A 16,099-nucleotide genomic window follows, 5' to 3' on the forward strand; every position below is an offset into this window, starting at 1 on the left:
CTTTACCGATTTCTTACAAAGAACTTAGATTCAAGTTATCTTTGATGAAACAGTCAGCCTAGAGTATAGTTTTGTAACAGAGTATTTTAATTTGTAGCTTATTGTAATATTTTATACTACAGATGTTATAGGGTTATATAAATTTTAACAACAACATTTTAAATACGTTTGTGTATAGACTGTGATAATAAATATATATTTAGAGTATTTTAATTAATCACTTTCTTTCTGACTTCATTAATTTATAGATTTAATTACTGAAACGCGAAAATAAAATTTTAATTATACAAAAATGACTTTTAATTTAATTAATTTCTGTGGAAATTTTTCTTAACAAAAAGATATCGTCTGAGCGGACGAACGCCTTGAATTGAAGTCAAGCTTGTGAGAAACATCATAGTACATTCTGGTCCCAAATCTTAATATTTACCTTCACTCACTATTCTTATGTCGAATTCTGATTTGTTGATTCATAACCATTCTGTTACTAACGAATCATTTCTTAACTGTCTGCCAGAATCAATGAAAACGAAGATAATTGACAAAGAGTCATTTGACCTTGAAATTAAATCTCTCCCCAGCTCTTCAACAAGGCGGTATGTGTGGGTGTTTCAGGTGAATTTAGTGCCCTTGTCAGACTTAAATATAACAAACTTCTCGGTGTTTAGAAAAACATCATTGCCAATGTCATTTCTTAGGTAAATGAAAAAAAACCTTTAAACATTAGGATCACACTTTCCTGTACCATTTTCCCCTATATTATCTTCGCCCAGAAAATTTAGAGAAGAAATAGAATGCAATTAATAACCCTGTATGTTAATAAAAAGAGGTCTGAGTTGTCGTATTGACAATTTTGACGTTCCAGCCTTTAGAAAGTTTATAAATCGTGTCATTTTTATTCCATTTATACTGGTTTTTTAACATTATAGTTAGTGCTCTTTACTTCTAAACTTCAAAAAAGAAAACTTGTCTAAATACTTAATTTGTTTCTTCAGTACTGCGCAAATATAATTTATTACACATAAATGATTAGTCTTTAAATGAGCATAAACAAAAATTCTTGGTTTATAGTTTTGATGCGTCATGTTTGTGTTTAATATTCACATATATTTATTATTCAAGTCATATACACAAACTTTTAAATTATTGATGTTAAAATTTAAAATTTAAAATTTAAAATTGATATTCTGTGCCATTCATCGTTAACTCGATGTTACAATGTTGCGCTTTAATATTTCTACATGTTTCGATGTCATAGCATCATCTTCAGGTCTTTATATTTAAAACTATTCTATATTTATTAATGCAAGCTTTTCGTTGATTGTAGATTGTAGTTTACTATTGTAGGTGTTTTCTTTGTTCTTCTTATTATTTTGCATATTATGTTGCATGTAGAAATATTAAAGCGCAACATTGTAACATCGAGTTAACGATGAATGGCACAGAATATCAATTTTAAATTTTAAATTTTAACATCAATAATTTAAAAGTTTGTGTATATGACTTGAATAATAAATATATATGTGAAAAATTCTTGGATTAAAAATGTCGCCCTTTTACTAAAGGTTTGTAATATCTATTTCCTGCTTCGAATCTAAATACGTAACTATGAAATATAAATAATAAATGCAGCTTTCTAAATGCAGTTTATTTTAAAAGGAAGTCCATTAAGAAGAATATAATATTATACTAAATACGTGACCTGTTTCGAAATACAAAGTACTTTTTTTTTCCGAACCTAGAAGTAATTTTGATAATGTATCGATGCAAGTCTGTGATTTCGTAGCAGTATGAATAACATTCTAAGAGATAACGTACATCCACAAAATAAGAAATCTGATTTCTTGATGTATTGAAGCAGAGGAAAATGGAGTAGAATTGAGGGCGCCAAATTTAAACTTTTTATGCGAATGAATGGCTTTCTCGCTTCTGTTCTTATCCCTATCCGACGTTAGCTATATACCATTCCCCTTCGTCACTTCCAACAGACCCCAACACATTTTCTTCTTGTAAAATTCCAATTTATATCTTCATGAAAAGAAGATAAACCTAAGGCCTGTGTTGAACCGGAAAACGAGACGGTTTCATTCAAGAGAGTATCTGATGACATGGATAATTATTTTTTACAAAAATCTCAGCAGTCAGATTTTAAAAACTGAATTGTCCTTAAAATTATAATTTCACGTGACTTACTGATGTACTTTAAAATGATATGCAGTTGTCTGTAATGTCACTGAAAAATTTTACGAGACACCCTCCATCAGCGCCAGGTACTGTTTTGTCGGTACTGGCCGCATAGACGCGTTGAAATCTGAAATACAATTAATTTTCATTCGCTTTAAACCGAAAACTCTTAATTAATTTTTCATAGGTTTGCGCAGAAATTACTCTACCTGTTACCGTAACTAAATACATTCGTTCTTGCGCTAAATTGTCACATGTACAGCTGATAAAATCAATCACGTACGTGGAAGAACTGCCTTTGTGTCATAATGCTTTGGGACAATCATCACAACGAGCATTGTCAGACACTTTTCAGATCACAAAAACAATTTACATCTGTTCGTCTAAATCCAACAAATCTTCAGAGACAGGGACCAAGAATTAGACTTAGATGACAGGATAATTTGCGGAATTAATGTGTACGAAATATTATATTCTAAAAAACTGTACTCGATTTCTTTGTATTAAGATACGGTCCATTTGTGAGTTCCTGTGTACATTATAATGAACCTTCAGGTCTGATAGAAGGAAAGGAACTGTTTTGACGACAGTCGGTTTCTCAAAAAGGACACAGCCCGACGCGTTACATATTAATTAACAGACAGATTAATTTTCTAATATTGAAACTCCTAAAAATATTCCACCTCGCTTTCATTTAAACACGACTTTCATTTTCAGTGTAAACAAAGAAATTTTATAGACACCTTCTTCCGAACAGCGACACATAATTTGCTATAAAATTTAACTTCTAATCCACCTATAATTTACTCGTAATTTTAAAATTACTCACAAATATTAGAACAGAATACATTCTTAAATATTATATATTGAATTATTTAATAGTGGAAATACACATAGGTATCTTCCACTGAATTAAGCGACCTGCTCCAACATTCCTTTGATGTCCTTAAGGCCTTCACATGATTATGACATTTATACCTTATTTACAACCACTGTAAATTAAATTGATGTTCTGTGAGAATATCAACAGCGTCTTCTGTTTCAGCTACCTAATTATCTGACGAGAACAATGCAAACTTCTCCGACAAATCACTCTGCCTCACAAATAGCAATGACTTAACGCTGGGAGGAACAGTGAAGGTGGTATTACGGTATGCAAGAGTTGTTTTGAGAATTTACCACGTTCTAAGTGTTCAGTGATTCTTCAACTAATTCGGTCTTAAATCGTGTAGGTTCTGAAGGAATTCCAGTAACAATCCTCAACATGTAAGATTTGAGGTTTTCACGGCGGTGAGTATGAAGATTTCTGTCTTCTGGGTTGTTGCGCTGTGTAGTTTGGTCGATGTTTACCAACGTTTCAGAGGTCATACTGCCTCCATCATCAGGGCGATGAAGATTTCTGTCTTCTGGGTTATTGCGCTGTGTAGTCTGGTCGATGTTAACCAACGTTTCAGAGGTCATACTGCCTCCATCATCAGGGCGATGAGTATGAAGATTTCTGTCTTCTGGGTTGTTGCGCTGTGTAGTCTGGTCGATGTTAACCAACGTTTCAGAGGTCATACTGCCTCCATCATCAGGGCGATGAGTATGAAGATTTCTGTCTTCTGGGTTGTTGCGCTGTGTAGTCTGGTCGATGTTAACCGACGTTCCAGAGGTCATACTGCCTCCGTCATCAGGGCGATGAGTTTGAAGATTTCTGTCTTCTGGGTTGTTGCGCTGTGTAGTCTGGTCGATGTTAACCGACGTTCCAGAGGTCATACTGCCTCCGTCATCAGGGCGATGAGTTTGAAGATTTCTGTCTTCTGGGTTGTTGCGCTGTGTAGTCTGGTCGATGTTAATCAACGTTTCAGAGGTCATACTGCCTCCGTCATCAGGGCGATGAGTATGAAGATTGCTGTCTTCTGAGTTGTTGCGCTGTGTAGTCTGGTCGATGTTAACCAACGTTTCAGAGGTCATACTGCCTCCATCATCAGGGCGATGAGTATGAAGATTTCTGTCTTCTGGGTTGTTGCGCTGTGTAGTCTGGTCGATGTTAACCGACGTTCCAGAGGTCATACTGCCTCCGTCATCAGGGCGATGAGTTTGAAGATTTCTGTCTTCTGGGTTGTTGCGCTGTGTAGTCTGGTCGATGTTAACCGACGTTCCAGAGGTCATACTGCCTCCGTCATCAGGGCGATGAGTTTGAAGATTTCTGTCTTCTGGGTTGTTGCGCTGTGTAGTCTGGTCGATGTTAACCAACGTTTCAGAGGTCATACTGCCTCCATCATCAGGGCGATGAGTATGAAGATTTCTGTCTTCTGGGTTGTTGCGCTGTGTAGTCTGGTCGATGTTAACCGACGTTCCAGAGGTCATACTGCCTCCGTCATCAGGGCGATGAGTTTGAAGATTTCTGTCTTCTGGGTTGTTGCGCTGTGTAGTCTGGTCGATGTTAACCGACGTTCCAGAGGTCATACTGCCTCCGTCATCAGGGCGATGAGTTTGAAGATTTCTGTCTTCTGGGTTGTTGCGCTGTGTAGTCTGGTCGATGTTAATCAACGTTTCAGAGGTCATACTGCCTCCGTCATCAGGGCGATGAGTATGAAGATTGCTGTCTTCTGAGTTGTTGCGCTGTGTAGTCTGGTCGATGTTAACCAACGTTTCAGAGGTCATACTGCGTCCTTCATCAGGGCGATGAGTAGGAAGATTTCTGTCTTCTGGGTTGTTGCGCTGTGTAGTCTGGTCGATGTTAACCAACGTTTCAGAGGTCATACTGCCTCCATCATCAGGGCGATGAGTATGAAGATTTCTGTCTTCTGGGTTGTTGCGCTGTGTAGTCTGGTCGATGTTAACCAACGTTTCAGAGGTCATACTGCCTCCATCATCAGGGCGATGAGTATGAAGATTTCTGTCTTCTGGGTTGTTGCGCTGTGTAGTCTGGTCGATGTTAACCAACGTTTCAGAGGTCATACTGCCTTCATCATCAGGGCGATGAATTCATTCACAATCACCGCCCTGATGACGGAGGCAGTATGACCTCTGAAACGTTGGTTAACATCGACCAGACTACACAGCGCAACAACCTAGAAGACAAATATCTTCAATCCTCAACATTTAATTCAAAATATTTTTTTTTCACATGAAATACACTTACTGTCATGGCTGCTTACAAATTTGGCACAACTAATTCCCTTATTATTATGTATACGATGGAATTCTTACGTAGGATACATGTTTCGAGCAGATCTCTGCCTTCCTCAGATCCACCATCGTGTCTATTATGCGGCGTTGAAAAAACATCGTAGTTTTATCAGTGTTTCAGAGAACCTCGACGTGACCGATGTTTAGGTCTTTGTAATTGCGGTTATAATTTTTGGTTATTCGCTCCATGGCACAATGTGCGTGTACTTATTCATTGCGACATTTATCCCATAATGTGTCTTTGCTGTGATATTGCTAATAAAGACGGCCGGGGCTACAAGAAGCTGCCTGGTACCTAAACAATATCAGAATTAGATTTGCTACAAATGTCGTAACGCGGGATCGAACTGTATGTATACCAATTGGAAGCCGCCTTCTAACGTGGCATTAAGACGTCAATAGCCAACTTCGGACTACAAGTATTTACTGTGTTTGCACTATAATAGCCTCTTTAATCCAGACAACATCGTCACAGCGTATGCATATGAGATTCATTTTAATATTATTCTCTCATCTATACCCATATTTTAGTTTAAGATCCCCGATTACAATTGTGTGTGTTAATCCATCGCTCTGACCAACCATGGAGCACAGCCATTCTTCAGAATCTGATAGGTGCTCACTTGAAAAATACTCCTCCTTTCATGTATCCCGAATATTCACGACCCCATGGAGCAACATTTCTGTACCCAGCTTCTCATCACATAATTTTAGTGTTTGAACTCTGTATTATAGCATGTAAGTGGATAAAACACGAGCGGCCAGCTTCTAAAACGTGTAAGATGAAAGAGAATTATAATGAAAGGTAGAATGGATAAGGAACAGGAATTCTCTGTGCCGCGGAAGGGATGAGCGTCTGACTATAAAATATTTTTTTTAAAAAGCAAGGACTCGAGGTAAATATTAATGAAAGCGATACTGTTGACGGTAAACGGTGTTCTAAATTAGGGCTTCCAGTTTTTAAACACTGAGATAAGGTATAAACGTCAAGAAGCCTTCGGTCCGACTGACGTCTTGAACTCTCGCAAGAAATTGAAGCAAAATTGCATAAGTAACATGTGTACTGTACTAAATGATATACATTAGAAATTGTCAATATCTAGATAATAATAATTTAAATAAATGCTAATAATATTGCTTTACGTGGCGATCATGTGGTTGATTTTGTCCTAAATTAAATAAAGAAGTTATACATTTTGAATAATTATGATAAATATAGCCAATGTTAATCCAGATTTTTTTCAGAAATGGTTGTGATAACTATTCGTATGACTTTTATGTGTTTGTTTAATTGTTTAATTTTAACCGTCTAATCACATATATTTACGAAACAACATTGAGTGTGATAATAAAATACAATTGATCTAGAAGAGGATAACTTTCTGATAATTAATGGACATCTGACAAAGGATTGCATTTAGAATATTGCATTTGAGTTTATATCGAGTATATACCTGAAGATGGTTCATTGAAAATCGAAACATGTCGTGAAAAAGATGATGCTCTAGTTCTAAATCGAATATTTCGATATAAAGAGCATCATTTTAATATATTTTAAATATTTTAAATATTGAATGTTAATTGTAGTAATAATGTTTTAATATTTTAATATTTAATAAAATATTTTATTGTAATTAGACGGTTAAAGGTTAAAATTAAACAATTATAATCATCACAATATGACGCAAAATTATCATCTCATTTTATGTGTTTATAAAAAATGTTTACTTTTGTGATTGAAATTAATGTAATATGAAGTTCACATTTAATTAAATTCTGTCAATACCCATTTCTACTTTAACTCCAGTTATTGACCATAATTGAAAATATTCCTTCAAAATGAGGGTTGGACTCTGGAATAATAAGAATTAATATTAGTTTGAATATATTTGGGTTTTTTTTTCAAAAGATAAAATTTCTTAAAAACAAGCAAACAGTTCCTACCTACATTACCCAAAATGAGAACCATTACTGATTTATACGAGGACATCCTTGCGTTTACATATGATTAAAACTGAATGGGCAAATTTATAAAAAAAATTAAATACATCATTCAAATCCACAGCTTTGAAATGTTTTAAAATGTTTTCATCTTTAAAATCGTAATATTTCCGCAAAAATAAAAAAAGCTTATATTATAAAAAAAAACTGTAGATTTTTTGTTATTTTGGAAGCAAATATTTAATTCATGATTTTTTTAATCGAAACAAAGCATTATAATATTTTATACTATTTGTTTCTGAATATTTAAATTAAATTACATGATTCAAGTCACAACTAAATCACACTTTCCCGAGACATAAATTCTTCATGAAATACTTTTCTGAAGTTATGGAAGAAAGTAAGATACGTTTTCAATGGTATTTCTTTTGTATCAATTTCCGGCTTGAGACAATCCGGATACTCAAATGAACATTGATAACATCTTGACAAAACATCATAATTTTGTAACAAACACAACACAACTTTTCTTAATGACAGCCATCTTTTTGGAACACGTAAACTGTTTATTCTAAACACGATTAACAAGTTCAAAAAACGATGAAAGGTCTTCTCTTCTTTTGGAACATGATGAAAAATGGTTATAACTTTTCGGAATGAATGGTTCAATGCAATGTCCAAACATTAACTACCATGAGATGTACGCTAAAATAATATATAGAAATTGTATTTAAGAAATTGTATTTAAGTTATTATTGATTTATATAATTATATACACCTGAAGATAGTTCTTTTAGAACTGAAACATGTCGTGAAAAATGATGGTCTAATGTAAATCGAATATTTCGATAAAGAACATCATTTAATATTTTAAATATTTTAAATGTTAATTAATGTAATATTTTAATATTTAATAAGAATTTATTGTGATTAGACGGACAAGATTTAAACAATTATATATTAACTACCATGTTTACAACACTATGTGTAAAAGGTTCAGTAGAATTACCTTTAACAATAATATCTTGTCACTGATTAGATGTCAGTACACAGATTTCTTGTTCCTAAGATTCACATTTGCTCTATCAGCAAAACACGAACCTGAATTATTAAAACAATTATAAAAGCTGTTGTAACTTAAGTTGTGCTTCATATCATGGCAGTATAAAGTACGTTTCCTTGCTATGAGTGCAAGCTCTTAATTAGTTACTGATTTTACAAAGAAATAAGCAATTCAATTACTTTTAGAATTCTGTATAAATCTCAGCGGCGTATTATTACGAAACGCACTGGAAACATTTGATGTTACATCACATTCACCTCCGCGAGCAATCGAAAAGTCTGTCTTACAATTAACACACTTACTTACCTTTAATGCGATTATTACTCACACATTTCGTCCACTGAATCTCTTATTCCCACTTATTTAAATACGCACGCACCGTACTTAACATTTTCGTTGGAAAGAACACTCCATATTCGCTGCAATGAAATGTGTTCTTTCTTTACTGCTAACACACGAATTACAGCAAGCGCTCTCTTCCACAGCCACAAAACAAATGCGAGTAGACACAGCGTGACTCACGTCTTGGAAACATCGTGCACGAGTAAGCAATGCTGCCAAGTGTCCAGATTGAAATTCACTGAGTCATACATACGAGGTGCGATCTGAAAGTTTCAAGACTGTGTCAATTGAGGGTGAACCGGATGTAGTACGAGCTTCAGCCGCTAGGGTGTGCGGCCTACATTCATAGTGAATCAGTGTGCAAGCCGGCATTTGTTTCTTAGTTACGGGCGTTTTGGTAGTGCATTACACCGACCCTCCTGCGATTTCGGAATGGCGTGTGCATCAAATTTTGCCAAAGACTCGCCAAAACGGCTACGGAAACCTATAAAATGCTAAAGCAAGCATTTGGGGAGTCCGCAAACTTTTGTGTGGCATTCACGTTTTAAAAATGGCCGAACCTCTGTCGATGATGACGAGCGTTCTGGACGACCATCTTCGAGCACAACGCCCGAAAATGTTACGAAGATCGACGTCGTACCATCAACGACTTGTGCGACATTGTTGGGATAGGCTATGGGACCTGTCAGCTGATTCTAAAGGAAGAACTCCACATGCGACGCATCCTGTCTGAGGACCAGAAGCAGAATCGACTTCTCGTTTGTCAGGAGCTCAAAGATCTTGCAAGAACCGACCCCAACTTCCTTTCTAAGCTTCGTGTGACTTCTTCCTCTTCCCAAAGATGAAAATTCAGCTAAAGGGAAGGAGATTTGAGACGATAGAAGATATTCAGGCAGAATCGCAGATGGTGCTTGACAGGCTGACAAAGAAAGATTTCCAGGGATGCTTCCAGGCTTGGCAGCGGCGCTGGGATCGTTGTGTTCACTCCCAGGGGAACTACTTCGAGGGTGATGGATGAATTTAATACCTGAGATAAGTGTACGGGTTTTTAAACGCGCAGTCTAAAACTTTCCGATCGCACTTCGTATGCATAGCTTGGTACTCACTAAAACACCAAAGACGAACTTGCACAACTATTTTAACCTGAACATAACCTCACACTCAGTTTATTAAACAGTCACAAACCACTCGCGTTCAATTAACTTCTAATATTTCCACCAACGTCAGGATTTTAAATAAAAAACTTTGTGTTCATTTGTTTTAATTCCTTGTTTGCTATTTGTTTCAACCATCTTCTGTATTTGTCATCCAAACAATATGTCCGTGAAGAGTGTTTTTGATAAAAAAACTCTATATTTCCAAATTACTTTATATGTCCCCCCCCCGCCAATGCCATGATCTCAAACGCGTTACCATGATAGACCCAGTTCGACACCAGAATGAGACATAAGCTAACGTCAAGTATTGTCTTATAAAATCCTCTCGCAAGGAAAATGTACTCGTTGCAAAGAGCCGAGATTCAGCTCAGAATTTTCAGCTCAGAATTTTCAACTGCAGTATCCATATCTCAAAGAACTTTACGATGTATTTTTTTTTATAATCCTTTGAGCTCGCGTCAACCTGACACATGTACGCCTCGATAAGTCGCATTAGCGTGTGTTCTTGTGTTTTAAAAGTCTTTGTAAATGATGAATATTCCATTAACAGTGTTCTGTAATTCAATCCCCTTTTATTCTGAGACCATCGTATCTTGTAATGAATCGCAGATATTCATCAACGAAAAAAAAATATATTTCTAAGTAAAATGTGAAATATATTTTATTCTCAACACATTAAGAAGAATTATCTGTAACACATATACGTGGTTCTTATTCACATAAATGAGATATATCAAAATAAATGCCTAGATTATTAGGGTTTATGTACTTTTAGGAGGGATATTTCGTTCTGACGTCTCACATTAAGTGGATATTTGGGAGTATACGGGATTAAATGATGTACGTGCTATTACCTTCTGATGCATGGCGTTAGGTGGTTATTTAAAGTTATCGAATTGTTTATTACGTGTTTTACATGCGATGGCCGTGAATATTTCAAAATACATTCCGCTCTGTACAACAGTTCGTTAGTAACTACGTTTCTATCAATTTCACTGGCATTTAAATACGAGATGATAAAGTTGCGTCATATTGTGATAAATATATATTTGTTTAAATCTTGTGAGTCTAATCACAATAAAATTCCTATTAAATATTAAAATATTACCATAATTAACATTTAAATATTTAAAATATATTAAATGATATTCTCTATCGAAATGTTCGATTTACATTAGAACATCACTTTTTTACACGACATGTTTCAGTTCTAAAAGAATCATCTTCAGGTGTATAAATTATATAAACTTAAATATAATTTCTTGAATGCAACTTTTAGTCAGATGTTTATCAGATTTCAAATGATGTTTTCTTCCAGATGGAATCTGATAAACATATGACTAAAAGTTGCATTTAAGAAATTATATTTAAGTTTATATAATTTATAGACCTGAAGATGGTTCTTTTAGAACTGAAACATGTCGTGTAAAAAGTGATGTTCTAATGTAAATCGAACATTTCGATAGAGAATATCATTTAATATATTTTAAATATTTAAATGTTAATTATGGTAATATTTTAATATTTAATAGGAATTTTATTGTGATTAGACTGACAAGATTTAAACAAATATTTAAATACGAATTCATAACCGCCAGGTGCATAAATCTTACTCAAGATTTCAAAACGCAACCCCCCCCCCCCCGAGGAGCTCCGAAAGGGGCTCTCTGCTCTAGTATTATTAAAATAGATGTTAAAGAAATGGTGGGAATATGTTCTTTGAATTAATTATTCTGAAAATTGGGCCCTTGGGCAGATGGAAATGAACTATCGGATCCTATAAAATACGGGGATTTTTTTTTGAATTATCTGAGTGACTGCCCGCCATGGAGTTACTTAGTCATGTATTACAAAGATATTTTATGGGAAAAGAAAATATCGATAAAAGTCGAAACATATGACTGCGTTATCGTTGTTTTGATTCATTTTCACCGCCATTTTCGTGGAGATAGCAATTGTTTCACGTTGACCGAGGGTACGCGGGGATAAACCGCTGAAATCACACACAGACCAGGGGGAGGAGTGTGATAATTCAATATTTGTTTTGTCAAGTGGTAAGAGAGCTGCTGGCTGTCGTCGGTATTGATAAAGCAACTGCGTTACCTTCTATTGATTTGTTCATCTACCCCATGTTGTTTCTCTAAATACGCTTCTAGGAAATATAATCTTTGCCCTGAGGCGGTTCGTCTATGCATTTTCTCCACAGAATAATCCAGAAATATATGTCACGAGCTGGAATAGAGTTTGCACCGTCTGAAAGGGATGGAAAGGGATTTGAAACTCCCTAGGGAACACAGTCAGTGCGCGGAGTATAGAAATAATAATAATAATAATAATAATAATAATAATAATAATAATAATAATGTTATATCGTAACCAGAAGCTTGCCACCTGGAAAGTTTCGAGTTACTTCGACCACGAACGTACGCAGAAACCACTGATTTTTTTTTTCCTTTTTGTAGCTCGTAGGATCATTTTCTGGAAATATTCGTCCAAACAAGGGGGTCACTGATAGGTTTACTTATAAACAAACATTTTCTGTTTTTCGTACCTCTAACGGTACCTGAAACTTTAACGACGAATCATAATTAGATATGGACATGAATATTTTAATACATACATTTCCAATTACCACGTCCTCCTTTCACAAGATCCATTTTAATAATATCCTCCTCGAATCTTTGTCCATTATCCGAGTTGATTACGTCCAATGCGTTCCTTTCCCCGCACTGCGTCTCTGTTATACATCCCAGTATAAAGCTCGGCCCGTCTTTACCCCCGAGAAAACATCGGATGTGGTCCCTGATATCCTAATCAGCTCGCTCGCTTTGCACTTAAGAGACAAGCAAAGTGTTAAATCGAGTATCGTATAAAATGCTTAGGAATTGACTAAAATATCAAAAACTGCAAGGAAAAGTTGAAAAATTATTTTATTTCAGAGTTTGTCTCGTTATTCAATACAATGCCAGACTTTATGCTGACGAGAACGTGTTGAACTCAGGCTCTACAAGTTGAAATCTGTAGTAGGGTTTAGGGACGATATGAAATTGTCTCCCACAGATGTCGGTCCTCACAAGTCTTATACCTGGCTTTTGAAATGTATTTAAGTTCAGATCTGAGATTGATTCAACCAGGGACTCAACAGATTCTGGCCAACGTCCGAAACGTTGTAATTTCCCTTTCTCGAGTTATAAGCGAACACGCATACAATAACACACAATTTGGTCTTTTAGGAAGATGACTATCTTCTGGGTTGTAGCGCCGTGTAGTCTAGTAGAAGTTTACCAACGTTTCAGAGGTCATACTGCCTCCATCATCAGGGCGATGAGATATGAAGATTTCTGTCTTCTGGGTTGTAGCGCCGTGTAGTCTAGTAGAAGTTTACCAACGTTTCAGAGGTCATACTGCCTCCATCATCAGGGCGATGAGTATGAAGATTTCTGTCTTCTGGGTTGTTGCGCTGTGTAGTCTGGTCGATGTTTACCGACGTTTCATAGGTCATACTGCCTCCATCATCAGGGCGATGAGTATGAAGATTTCTGTCTTCTGGGTTGTTGCGCTGTGTAGTCTGGTCGATGTTAACCAACGTTTCAGAGGTCTTACTGCCTCCGTCATCAGAGTATGAAGATTTCTGTCTTCTGGGTTGTTGCGCTGTGTAGTCTGGTCGATGTTAACCAACGTTTCAGAGGTCATACTGCCTCCATCATCAGGGCGATGAGTATGAAGATTTCTGTCTTCTGAGTTGTTGCGCTGTGTAGTCTGGTCGATGTTTACCAACGTTTCAGAGGTCATACTGCCTCCATCATCAGAGTATGAAGATTTCTGTCTTCTGGGTTGTTGCGCTGTGTAGTCTGGTCGATGTTAACCAACGTTTCAGAGGTCATACTGCCTCCATCATCAGGGCGATGAGTATGAAGATTTCTGTCTTCTGGGTTGTTGCGCTGTGTAGTCTGGTCGATGTTTACCGACGTTTCATAGGTCATACTGCCTCCGTCATCAGGGCGATGAGTATGAAGATTTCTGTCTTCTGGGTTGCGCTGTGTAGTCTGGTCGATGTTTACCAACGTTTCAGAGGTCATACTGCCTCCATCATCAGAGTATGAAGATTTCTGTCTTCTGGGTTGTTGCGCTGTGTAGTCTGGTCGATGTTAACCAACGTTTCAGAGGTCATACTGCCTCCATCATCAGGGCGATGAGTATGAAGATTTCTGTCTTCTGAGTTGTTGCGCTGTGTAGTCTGGTCGATGTTTACCAACGTTTCAGAGGTCATACTGCCTCCATCATCAGAGTATGAAGATTTCTGTCTTCTGGGTTGTTGCGCTGTGTAGTCTGGTCGATGTTAACCAACGTTTCAGAGGTCATACTGCCTCCATCATCAGGGCGATGAGTATGAAGATTTCTGTCTTCTGGGTTGTTGCGCTGTGTAGTCTGGTCGATGTTTACCGACGTTTCATAGGTCATACTGCCTCCGTCATCAGGGCGATGAGTATGAAGATTTCTGTCTTCTGGGTTGCGCTGTGTAGTCTGGTCGATGTTTACCAACGTTTCAGAGGTCATACTGCCTCCATCATCAGAGTATGAAGATTTCTGTCTTCTGGGTTGTTGCGCTGTGTAGTCTGGTCGATGTTAACCAACGTTTCAGAGGTCTTACTGCCTCCGTCATCAGGGCGATGAGTATGAAGATTTCTGTCTTCTGGGTTGTTGCGCTGTGTAGTCTGGTCGATGTTTACCGACGTTTCATAGGTCATACTGCCTCCGTCATCAGGGCGATGAGTATGAAGATTTCTGTCTTCTGGGTTGTTGCGCTGTGTAGTCTGGTCGATGTTTACCGACGTTTCATAGGTCATACTGCCTCCATCATCAGGGCGATGAGTATGAAGATTTCTGTCTTCTGGGTTGTTGCGCTGTGTAGTCTGGTCGATGTTTACCGACGTTTCATAGGTCATACTGCCTCCGTCATCAGGGCGATGAGTATGAAGATTTCTGTCTTCTGGGTTGTTGCGCTGTGTAGTCTGGTCGATGTTAACCAACGTTTCAGAGGTAATACTGCCTCCATCATCAGGGCGATGAGTATGAAGATTTCTGTCTTCTGGGTTGTTGCGCTGTGTAGTCTGGTCGATGTTTACCGACGTTTCATAGGTCATACTGCCTCCATCATCAGGGCGATGAGTATGAAGATTTCTGTCTTCTGGGTTGTTGCGCTGTGTAGTCTGGTCGATGTTTACCGACGTTTCATAGGTCATACTGCCTCCGTCATCAGGGCGATGAGTATGAAGATTTCTGTCTTCTGGGTTGCGCTGTGTAGTCTGGTCGATGTTTACCAACGTTTCAGAGGTCATACTGCCTCCATCATCAGAGTATGAAGATTTCTGTCTTCTGGGTTGTTGCGCTGTGTAGTCTGGTCGATGTTAACCAACGTTTCAGAGGTCATACTGCCTCCATCATCAGGGCGATGAGTATGAAGATTTCTGTCTTCTGAGTTGTTGCGCTGTGTAGTCTGGTCGATGTTTACCAACGTTTCAGAGGTCATACTGCCTCCATCATCAGAGTATGAAGATTTCTGTCTTCTGGGTTGTTGCGCTGTGTAGTCTGGTCGATGTTAACCAACGTTTCAGAGGTCATACTGCCTCCATCATCAGGGCGATGAGTATGAAGATTTCTGTCTTCTGGGTTGTTGCGCTGTGTAGTCTGGTCGATGTTTACCGACGTTTCATAGGTCATACTGCCTCCATCATCAGGGCGATGAGTATGAAGATTTCTGTCTTCTGGGTTGTTGCGCTGTGTAGTCTGGTCGATGTTTACCGACGTTTCATAGGTCATACTGCCTCCGTCATCAGGGCGATGAGTATGAAGATTTCTGTCTTCTGGGTTGCGCTGTGTAGTCTGGTCGATGTTTACCAACGTTTCAGAGGTCATACTGCCTCCATCATCAGAGTATGAAGATTTCTGTCTTCTGGGTTGTTGCGCTGTGTAGTCTGGTCGATGTTAACCAAAGTTTCAGAAGACTTTTCTACAAGGTCAGCCATTTTCTCAGTACCTTGTTACGAGAATATATAAACAGTAATTTGATAGTTTCTTTCTTTGTGAGAGAAACATTTTACGATGTTGGGAACAAGAAACTGACAATGTCTTCCGGTTGGAGTGTTTACTCTACTCCGAGGATACAGTAACCTCTCGTGAATTCAGAAATGTAAAAATTCGCAGCTTGGAACACCGAAAGAAGTAGAATGTCTAC

General features: G+C 37.4%; 1 protein-coding gene and 1 long non-coding RNA gene across 2 annotated transcripts in view; one reads left to right on the plus strand and one right to left on the minus strand.

Moving 5' to 3' along the window:
• The window catches only part of LOC147872428 (uncharacterized), a 146,259-nt gene extending 137,377 nt beyond the window's left edge, over positions 1-8,882 (minus strand). The window contains exon 1 of the long non-coding RNA XR_015537579.1: positions 8,672-8,882. This is a non-coding gene — a long non-coding RNA (uncharacterized LOC147872428). The remainder of the gene's footprint in view (positions 1-8,671) is intronic.
• Positions 1-16,099, plus strand: part of LOC110831703 (dopamine receptor 1) — a 355,076-nt gene that overhangs the window by 255,082 nt on the left and 83,895 nt on the right. The gene's annotated exons all lie outside the window — the stretch shown is intronic.

This window comes from Zootermopsis nevadensis, unplaced genomic scaffold, assembly GCF_977971745.1.
Source record: "Zootermopsis nevadensis isolate Lab colony 2312 unplaced genomic scaffold, Znev_1.0 Znev_ptg000028l, whole genome shotgun sequence".
Lineage (NCBI taxonomy): Eukaryota > Metazoa > Arthropoda > Insecta > Blattodea > Termopsidae > Zootermopsis > Zootermopsis nevadensis.